At 30.4% G+C, this 10,627-nt stretch overlaps 3 protein-coding genes across 5 annotated transcripts in view; all 3 read left to right on the top strand.

Annotated features, from left to right (window-relative positions):
* LOC125862319 (cytochrome c1-2, heme protein, mitochondrial-like) overlaps window positions 1-10,627 on the top strand; it is a 924,866-nt gene that overhangs the window by 57,945 nt on the left and 856,294 nt on the right. The window lies entirely within an intron of this gene.
* LOC125862338 (uncharacterized) overlaps window positions 1-10,627 on the top strand; it is a 533,211-nt gene that overhangs the window by 9,812 nt on the left and 512,772 nt on the right. The window contains exon 1 of one of the 3 annotated variants that reach the window (XM_049542394.1): window positions 7,877-7,977. The exons of the other annotated variants lie outside the window; for them this stretch is intronic. The gene's annotated coding sequence lies outside the window, so the exon portion shown is untranslated. Of the gene's footprint in view, window positions 1-7,876; window positions 7,978-10,627 lie in introns of those variants that run through there. 3 annotated transcript variants of the gene reach the window in all.
* LOC125862758 (phosphopantothenoylcysteine decarboxylase subunit VHS3-like) overlaps window positions 1-10,627 on the top strand; it is a 29,588-nt gene that overhangs the window by 1,934 nt on the left and 17,027 nt on the right. The window lies entirely within an intron of this gene.

The following is a 10,627-nucleotide window of genomic DNA, read 5'->3' as shown; positions in this document are numbered from 1 at the left end:
CCCACCCACACACTCTTTTCTCTCTCAAAACAACATGAAAATAGGAAAAAAAAAGATTTGAAACAATTTTAAAAATCAGATTAAAGAAAAAAAGAAAGAAAATTGTTGCGCGTAGTGTATTTTATTTACTAAATAGATTTTAAAATATTTTTTAATTTAAAATAACACATGTAATTATTTAATTGACTGTTTGTCACGTCATCAACGAGTATACTGCACTCTTTAATTTTTTGTTTATTGTCAAAAAACAAGTGTCAAAATGATACACCAAAACTCTATATGAGGTGTCTACAATGAACATCTTTCGAAGAAGAAAAAATTAACTTATGAATGTTGAATGAATGTTATTTGATGAAATGACAAGGGAATAAAGAACAATAATGAAAGATCACATGTTTACACTTTCAACAGAAACCACCGGTACTATCGGAATAGAGAAAATGATCAAATACAATGCAAGAATACGGATACCAATTATCTCAGCAATTATATACTCTATTCATGGATTGTTTATTGACTTATATATTTATTATCTCAGCTCAATTCATTTTAAACCATCAAAAATTTGGTTGATATCTAGTCCAAGTAGATCCAAAATGAGAAATTTTATCTTAATATTTTCAAAAAAAGTCATTTTTTGTTTGATATATGTTACTATAAAATAAAAAATCAAGAAAAAAAATATCATAGAGTGAGGTAGAGAGAAGTGGAAAAACTTATTTCTCTTGAGAGATGAAATGCAATGAATGAAAATCCTTATATTTATAGGGAAAAACAAATGTAGTTCCAAAGCAAATATCTTTAGCTTTTATCCAAAAGATAAACAAAAGCATTCACTATAACATAAAATATATTAAGAGCACTCACCCTTAAATGTCTATTTGATAGATATTGTGACTCATTAAATCTTATTAGAAAAATTTAGTTGAAAAAATTCTAGTGAAGAAAAAGATATTCCTTTTAAAAGGGTAAAATTAAATATAGTGTTTAACAAGTAGTTATAACTATTGAATTCTACAATAGTGAAAATACACATATATAATAATATGCATATTGGCTGCCTTGTTGAAAATCCTACTAGAAAATATTCAGTGGAATAAAATTCTTCCTAGTGTATCATGATCCAATCCATCGTGAGAGGCAACCCACTAACCCCCGATGGAAGCCAACTATCTACTAGCATGTCGTCAACTAAACATCAAAAGGAAGTAGTATTCAACACTTAAAATTAAGTTTCATAAATAAACAAACATTATCACAAAATATTGTGGAAGTAACTCCCTAGAAACTGAAAGTCGTTTACAAAAACATCTATGTAATCTAGAATGTGGGGATGAATCCCCAAAACAACAAGAGCCTAAGTTCAGAAAATGGACTAGAGGGAAAAGAGGAATTCATAGCATCTCGGAAGATAAGGTTCACCTTTGGATTCAAAAGTGTTGGAGTTACAATTTAGGTCGTGTAGCAGCCTCCGCAATATGTCTTGTACTCTACAAAGAAAGAGCAAGTGCAGTATTAGTACACAAAATTCACAATGTATGACCACAACCTAGTAAAATAGATAACATACGCAATGAACAAGATCAATAACATTACAACAAAGACAACTCAATTCAGTTATGGAACTCACACACAACAATCACATTTACTAGGCGTGGTACACGAGCCAACCGTTAGTAAGTTGTACCGGCATAGTACCCCATCCAACCATATAGATATCCCGTACTAGGTGTGGTACCCAATTAAATCGGATATGTACTAAGTGTGATATCCGAGCAACTTAATATGTACCAAGCAGGGCACCCAAGCCTACTAAAAGATATCATGTACCAGACATGGTATCCGAGCCAAACTTTAGTAAGAATTAGACGTGGTACATAATCCAACCGACAATCATACATTATAATCATAATCACAATCACAATGCATGCGTTCACACTTGTGCACCCAAGTAAACATATTCATTGCATGAGATTGACACAAGCTAACATTTCACGTTATACTCCTTTCATTCGCTAGCCATACATTATACATAAAATATTGATGAAGCAGTTAGCAAGAACATATAACATAAACAGGAAACAAACAACCATCATCTACCTCTAATCAAGCCCAAAATGCTCTATTGAACCTCAGCTTTCCCCGTGTTATGATACTAGCTTATTCTTGGTCTACAAACAATCAATATAACATATATCAGACCCAAATGGCCTAAATACGCCTAGATTATATCCTTATCCCAAATCTCAGGCCAATTTCATGATAACTCTACCAAAATCAAGGGTTTTCCACCATTATACTCATTCAAATCCTCCACGAAAGTAATCACCATATATTCTAAGGCCTAAAAATCAAATTATCAAGCTAGGGAACAAATTTACTTACCTTTACCGATGATAACGATGGAAGATAGATGAAATTCTCCCTAGGCACCCCTTATCTCCCCAAAAATGTTGTAAAATAATGAGCAATTTTGAGAATTTTCTGCATTAAATGCGACTAATCCCATTATAGCGGCCCAATCTTGCTATAGCAGTGATGCTATAGCAGAATCTCTTGCTATAGCGGGAAATAAATCCGCCACCATAGTTGTGTTTCACCCGCTATAGCGGATTTCACAAGACAGAGACTCGAAACTCCTCCAAAATTAGCCTATTTTGTAATACACCTTCAAACCTTAACATTTCAAACCAATCCCTTCACGCCAAGTTCGTTATTGGAAGTTCTATTCACCCGAACTCACTTAGCGACAAGAAAAGCAGACCCCACTTAGACGTTCCACCCAATCCTTTCCCCAAATTTCTCTAGACCTTACATCACTCAGATTTTATCGAAGCCTAGCCTACCCAAAAAAATTTAACTCATTACTCCATAAGTTTTTTCACTCATTTCCTTTCACTAACAGTTTGCCCATAACGACGAGGGAGGTCGTTACATTAATTCAAAAACTTTAATCTTTGAATCTCAATCTTGTGCACATTTGCTGACTTCAAATCTCCAACTAACTCTATTAACCGGTCCGTCCCCTATCCTATGCCCCTCTGCCAATACCCTGATCCTTAGCCTTTAGTCAATTTAGTGCACTGTCTGCGAAACTCTTGACTATCTCTCTTAACTTAATCTAACATATAATCCAATACACCCTCAAGCAACTCGGACCACCCAAGGATCCTTAAAATAGAATCTATAGTGTTTAACATGCAATTCTCAATCTACACAAGGACCATCCTGCATTTAACACATTAATCCGGCCACTCATTGACCAACTTATGATGATACCAAATAAAGAATAAATTGGATTCACTCACAGAGCCCACACATAGTGAATAATCAAGCATGGTACCCGAGCCAATCAATATTGAACCTGTATCGACGTGGTACCGAGCCAATCAATAATCTGTACCAGGTGTGGTATTCGATCTAACTGATAAGGTGTACCAAGCATGGTAACCTTGCCAACTGGTAATCAAAAATATTACACAACCACACTGAATACAACTATCCTTCCAAGACTAGCAGCAGTTAAGACAGATTCATGGCATGGGATTTGACAACAAATAATGTATCATTTCACATTAATCCTTTAACTCTTGAATATGTATGTACAAGTATTACTAATGGAACAGTTAACATGAACATATAACGTAAATTGGAAAATAGTTCAACCCTCACCTACATTAAACGACTCTCATAATTTTTCCAACTCAAAATCAGATTAGTCACATGTTACCGTCATAGGATAACACCCAACAATTATCATAACTCCAACATTACTAATCAAGTACCTTACCACCCTAAACAACAATATTCAACACATTTAACTATCTAGACTCCGTGTTTGAAGGCCTATGGATGAAATACTATCATAAGACCAACATTACTAACCACGTACCTTACCACCCTAAACAATAATAATAAATACAGTTAGCCATCATGATGTTGTGCCCGAAGGCCTATGCACGAAATATCGCATCACTCTACTATGTATTATGTTTTCAGAGACATGTCTAACTACCTAGTTAAGCCTAGCCTACTTGGACCCCAGATGACTGTTGGCAAAATTTGAACACGAACTTCTGCTTCTGTTGGGGCGAATCCTGACAGAAGCAGGCCTGAAATCCAAGGGTTTTGATCTTTTTGCGTTGGAATCCCTCCTCTCCAATGTTCCTAAGCTTGGAGTAGCCTATGAGGATTTTTTTGGAGTAATCTCCATCTATTTTACCACTAAATAGGAGGAGTCAATTTATAAAATTCATATTTTCTGGATTCTAGTTTCATCAACCTGGCTATAGTAGTTAGGTAGCCGCTACAATGGTTGCTCCATAGCAGGAAAATTCATGCTGAGGTGGGATAAAACCCAAGTTTCCTTACTAGTAATATATATAATACAATACAAATCAGAAGGAGGAGTCTTAGCAACAGCAACCTTTATGCGTACAGCGTAGTGAAGGAGGTGCGCACGTAAAAGCAACTCTGTCACATCTCAAATGATATCATCTAATTTAATAGAGAGACAGATATTGGCGTATGTACATTAAGTTAAAAAAATGAAGGAGTTGTCCACTTGGAAGCAAATGCAGAACTAGGTGGGGGTTCGTGGGTTCGAATGAACCCACTAGCTTTTTCGTAGATCCTGTATTTTTATTAAAAAATTTAATAAATACATATGTATATTAACTTGTGAATCCTCAACAAAATTGATTGATATTTCAATGGTAAGGAAGGGCAATGAAAATGCTTTTCACACTACTATTGTGGGTTCAAAATATCTCTTTTTAGAACCCCAAACTCCTAATTATAGCTCTGCCTCTACCAGAATAGCATCGATTGTCGTTGGCCTCTTACGAGGATCCCATGAACAAAGAGACGGCAACAAGTAACAGAAAAGATGAGATGACAAGCTATCAGATATTCCATTCCCTTTTAGAAGATGTATTCAAGAAGGTTTGCATATATGACGATGTTGCGAACAGTTAAGAAAGTGATACAAATGTTTTTAGCCACTTCTTACCATGATAAGACTAATACTCTCTCCGTCTAAATGACACATTTCATATTTCGAGATTTAAATAAATCGATTTTTTATCATAAGTTTTTCATATATCTTAAATATTCTGGATTGTTAATTATTGTAACTTATAGTACTTTTTACGTAGTTTACAAATATATAAATTTCATTTCAAAAAATTGAAGATTCCATACGCAAATTCTCGATCAAACTTGAACTATTTGACTCTCGAAAAACGATATTGTCACATAAATTAAAAATAACATTTTCACCAGCAAATGGAACTAACATTTTCATTGGCAGATGAAATTAGCAAGACGAGATCTACACCAGCAACCTGCCAAATAAAACCATGGAAGGTGTGAACCCACATTCAAAAGAAATCACTTTAACAGTAAAATGTTAAGTAGGGCCAAATAAAATAAGGACGATGCCATTAAATGGTCGTCAAATAAAAAAAAGTGATATCTTTTATAAACTAACTAATAAGGAAATAATGACATATAAATTACGATAAAGGAAATAATTAACTATATTTTGTTTTTGTAAAGTGACAAGTAATTTGAGAGTTTTTTTTTTTTGGGTAATATTGACAACTAATATGAGACGGAGTGAGAACAATTTGATAAAATATCTCTACCTATTTTTACTTGTCTACTATCTAAAAAAATAAATGTATATTTTTACTTGTCTACTTTGGAAAATCAAAAGACAATTTAATTGCTAATTTGTCTTTATTATTAACTTTGATTATTTTGGAATTTATTATATTTAAAAGGTGATATTAGAAAATTATGTTATATTTATTACTACTATAAAAATTTCTTTCAAATTGTGTCAAATCAATAATAAATAAATAAAAATAAATTAAGAAAATAATTGATTTTATTATTAATTTTTTGTACCAAATGGCCAGTAGTTTAAGAAAAAATATTACTAAAACCAAGTTTGCTATTTATGATTTTCAGAACTACTTTTTGAGTATTTTATCTTTAGAAAAAACTTTTTTGAAAGACTTCTCTGATGAATTCTATCATTCTATCATTGGTAGGAGTATAATTTTTGTTGTTCCATCTAATATTATTTTTCTATGTTAACGAAGTTTTGCAAAATATTAGTCGCTAGATTGGAGAAAAATAGTATTTCAAGGGTGAACATGTGGCACTAGTAAAGGATGGTCGTGGAAACTGTTTATAGTATGAAGATAAAGGACTTGTGTCCCGATAACATGATAAAAGAACAGACACACCAGATATGTTTGTATCTTATCCTGCCAACAACAGAGAAATATTAGCTAACACACTTAACAATATTTCCATGTGCAATATGGTCATTGGACATAGTACTTAAGGACTCAAGTGGAATTTTACTATTTGTTAAAGCATCACATTTTTTTTTTACTAATAATTAATAGTTTTTAACACAATTGTAAATCATGAGACTCTAAACAATACAAAAAGCAATATATTGGTATTTTTGTGCTCCAAGCTTTTCATATTTCACTTAGTCTTTGGTCTCATGCTTTACTAAACAATTCCGGATCGGATCATGAACACTTAAACATCACCAAATATAGTGCAAATACATATTGTCGAAGCTCTATAACTTATTTTGATTCTTTTTACTCGCTTTATCTTTCTAATTATTTTTATTTAACTCATTCATGAACATTTTTAACCATTTATAATTAAATTTAACGAAATAAATCGTGACGCATATTCTTAACCTCATTATAAATTCAACTATATCATTCTTCAATGAACAAAGATTAGAATTAAAATAGTTCTGTAAATATAAGTCATCTCCCTTCTTGAGTTAAAAAGAAAAAATTATCTAATTAAATTTTGGAATACTTCATGAAATGCTTCCAAAAAGAAAAAAAGTGGAGCTAATATGGCTAGTAACATATAACTATTGTCAAATCAAGATGGTAAAAAACGATTGAATATTCTATTTTTAACTTTAATATCTCCAATTTTTTTTTTTTATTTTTTATTTTTTGTATTAGCTAAGTTATACTCGTGGCCCTTTCTTCGAAATTAAACGTTTTGCCTAAAAATGGAAGTCTTGGCTATCAATGACATCAGCTTGAAATTTTTAGGTCTTGCTAGAGAATAATTAATGGATGTGCTTTAAAATTAAAAGAGAAATTGAAGAACTTTAAGTTATATATATTTGCGATCTATAACATGATGTGGCATAGTTTTTTGACTCTTGATATCATATTTTCCCTCTTATGTGTAAAAAAAATCATAAATTCATAATTTTAATTTCAATTAATTACATCACATTTGTTACTAACTTTTCATTTCCATTCTTTATTTCATCATTTAGTACCTATATTAATTTTGAGAAATAATATAGAACAAGAGAACAATATAAAATACCAACTTTATTCTTTCTTTCAAATGTGTATAACATCATTCTTTTAAAACCTTTATTATATGATTACATTGAGAAATATCAAAAGAAGTCATAAACATGACAGGAATCCTTGAGAAGATAGGAAAGATTATAAGGTTGTTAATGATCAATGAGGAGGTGTTGGTGGTTTGCGTATTACTAGTTACTACTCATAAAGAAGAAAATTATACATGAGTTGGTTGGTGAAAAATGAGGTTGTACTAGTTAGCTTTGAGTTATGATTGACCGAGGGGACTTGCATCATGTAATTGATTCTAAGTATAAATAAAAGGGTTACATTTCTTTAATAATAAAATGTTAAAGTATTTTACTTAAAGCTATTTTTTATATATCAATTTTTATGCTACAAATACATGAATGTTTTTTTTTTCGTAAAATCCTCTAAATTAAATAACAAAAAATAAATTTGTCCATGAAATTGAGAGGTATGGGCCATGGGCATCCATAAAGATGAATTTGGGCTTGGAGTAGTGTTAGGGTTTTAGTGTTAACATCGCAAGCTTCTCACCATCCACACTGCTCTCGCATCGTCTCTTCGATCTTTTGTAAGTCATTTTTCCCTTAATCTTTTTATTCATGAATCTTATGTTGTATTCTGCATTTAAATTTATTTTTTTGTAAATTTGTATTTCTACACATCTGAAAAGATGGGTGGATTAATTAAGGCTTAATAAGAGTCACGCTGCTTATAAATAAAGGTTTAAGGTCAAATTGAACATGAAAAAAAAAATCTTAGTACTCATTTGGCATTACTGATCCTGTGTTTGGTTGGAATTTTCAGTTTGTATAATGATTCTACATAACTAGTCCATGAATTCAAAGCAGTGAAAATTTCTAATATGACATATATTATACTAATATTTTCGAGTTATAGCAGTAGATTTAGACTTTCAAGTTATAACATTAAAAATTTCAGGTTGTAACAGATAATTAAAAAAAAAGTTATTTTTAATAATTAAAAACATTTGATTTGAAAAGAATAAAAAGATTTAAAAAAAAAAACATTTCTGAAGGAAAATATGAAAAAAAGGGAAATAGGGGTGGCAATTAAATTTGAATTAATTTAAGATAATTATTAATTAGCATGATTTAAGTAAGTTCAAACTAATTAAGAATATTCAGTTTCCTTAATTCACTCCAATTTGTTAAAATTAATTTTAAAATATGATTTTATCCATTTTTCTTTCACGTTTCTCTCTCTTCGATTTTCTTCCAGAAATTGCCACTATCGACAAATTGAATTTTTTTTTTTGTTTGAAAAAACCTGTTTTTTTTATGGATAACTACGTATCAATATTAATTAAACATGACGGAAGATGGGTTGCTTCAGGTGAGTATTTTTAATTGTTTACTATTTTTATTTGGATTTCAGTGAAATAAAAAACAAAATGAAACTGTAAATCGTCACTATATTGAATGTGATATATTTTTTTGTATATACAATACGTTTTGTTCATAATACTTATTAGTTGTTGTGAAATTGTAATATTAGTGATTTTCTTGGTAAGTTTCTGTTTTTTTGGTAGTGGTTTAGTGTCACCATATTATTGATTACTGGTTTTTTTCGTGAAAAAATAAATTAAAATTTATAGTTTTGAATGAATTTGTTAGTGTAAGTGTAATGAATTTGGTACGAAAGTGTTTACTATTTACTTAATAAATTACAATTAATTGTTAAAATTAGTATTATGTTTGTATTATATTGACATGATTCTGCTGTGAAAAAAATTACGATTTATGGGATGAAATAGTAATAATGTTAGCATGATATATGTATGAAAAGTGTGCCAAAAAATGTATGAAATGTGTATACTCTATTCTATAATGTTTTATGGTATGATTTCTGGATTGAATGGATTTTTTTTGGCATTATTATGGAATGTAATTTGATAATAATAATGTAATGAATTTGGTATACTGTTTAATTAAGAAATTACAATAAATATTTATAAGTTGGAGTTAGAATTATTTTGGTATTCTATTGACATGATATTGGTATGAATAATTGATGACAATTGAGTAAAAATCTGTACGAAATGTGTGAATAAGAATTGTATAAAGTTTGTATACAAATATAACACATGTATTATTTTTTTTTGTATTGAAGATGCATATGCGATCCCTGTTGAACCTCTCCCATGCGAGAGTATGTGGGATATACCAAGTTATGTTTCTGAGCCTAAGTTGCTGTCTGGTTCAAAAAGAACTGTAGGATGACCGCAACTTGAACGCTGGAAGGGATTTGCTAATGTAAAATTCAAAAGGTCTAAAGTTACTTGCAGTACATGTCATCGAGAGGGCCACAACAAGAAGACATGTTAAAATTATCCTACGCCAAAAAAAATCATAATTTATAAATTGTGACAAAATCATGTATTTTGTTTTATTTTGTCTTTTAAACTCATGTTTTGCTTTGATTGTGACAGTGTATTCATTGTTTTTCAAAATATATATTGAGTAATTTATTAAGTAATAATGGTATGCAATTGGTATTCATTTGGTTTGCAACTGAATCCACACTGATATTAGTTAATGTAATTTACATTTAGTATTCATTTGGTATCCATCTGGTGTCCCACTTGAAAAAAATATATAAAACAAGATGTAATTGAGGTGGGTACATAATATAATGATCACTGTTTTACATTGTCAAATTCATTTTTCAATATTTATAAAAGTTGGATACCAACTTCATACATTTTTTATTTTCTAGCTTTTGTCTTAAATTTTGAAGTACAAAATACCAATCATATATGAATTGGATGCCAATTATATACAAGTTGGATCCCAATTAAATGAAACTCTGATTTCATGTAATCTAAATTGGTGTTCATTTGATGTTGAATTAATATCCAAACTAAAACTATTTAATATTGAATCCAATTGGTATGCAATTTGTATATAACTGGTATCCCGAAATTATAAGAGACAAGTTGTAATTCATCTTTGGATGACAGTGTATACAAATTGAATACCAATTAAATGACACTCGTATTTCATGTAATCTAAATTGGTGTTCATTTGGTTTCGAATTAATATCGAAAATAAAACTATTTAATGTTGTATCCAATTGGTATGCAGTTTGTATAGAACTAGTATCCTGAAATTATAAGAGAAAATCTGTAATTCATATGTTAACAAATCTAGTTAAGTTTTAAAATGTATATGAATTATTTGGTACTATGTTTATGAGGG

The sequence above is a fragment of the Solanum stenotomum genome, chromosome 4 (assembly GCF_019186545.1).
Source record: "Solanum stenotomum isolate F172 chromosome 4, ASM1918654v1, whole genome shotgun sequence".
Lineage (NCBI taxonomy): Eukaryota > Viridiplantae > Streptophyta > Magnoliopsida > Solanales > Solanaceae > Solanum > Solanum stenotomum.
Note: the sequence above shows the minus strand (reverse complement) of the source record. Positions and strands in the feature narration are given on the sequence as shown.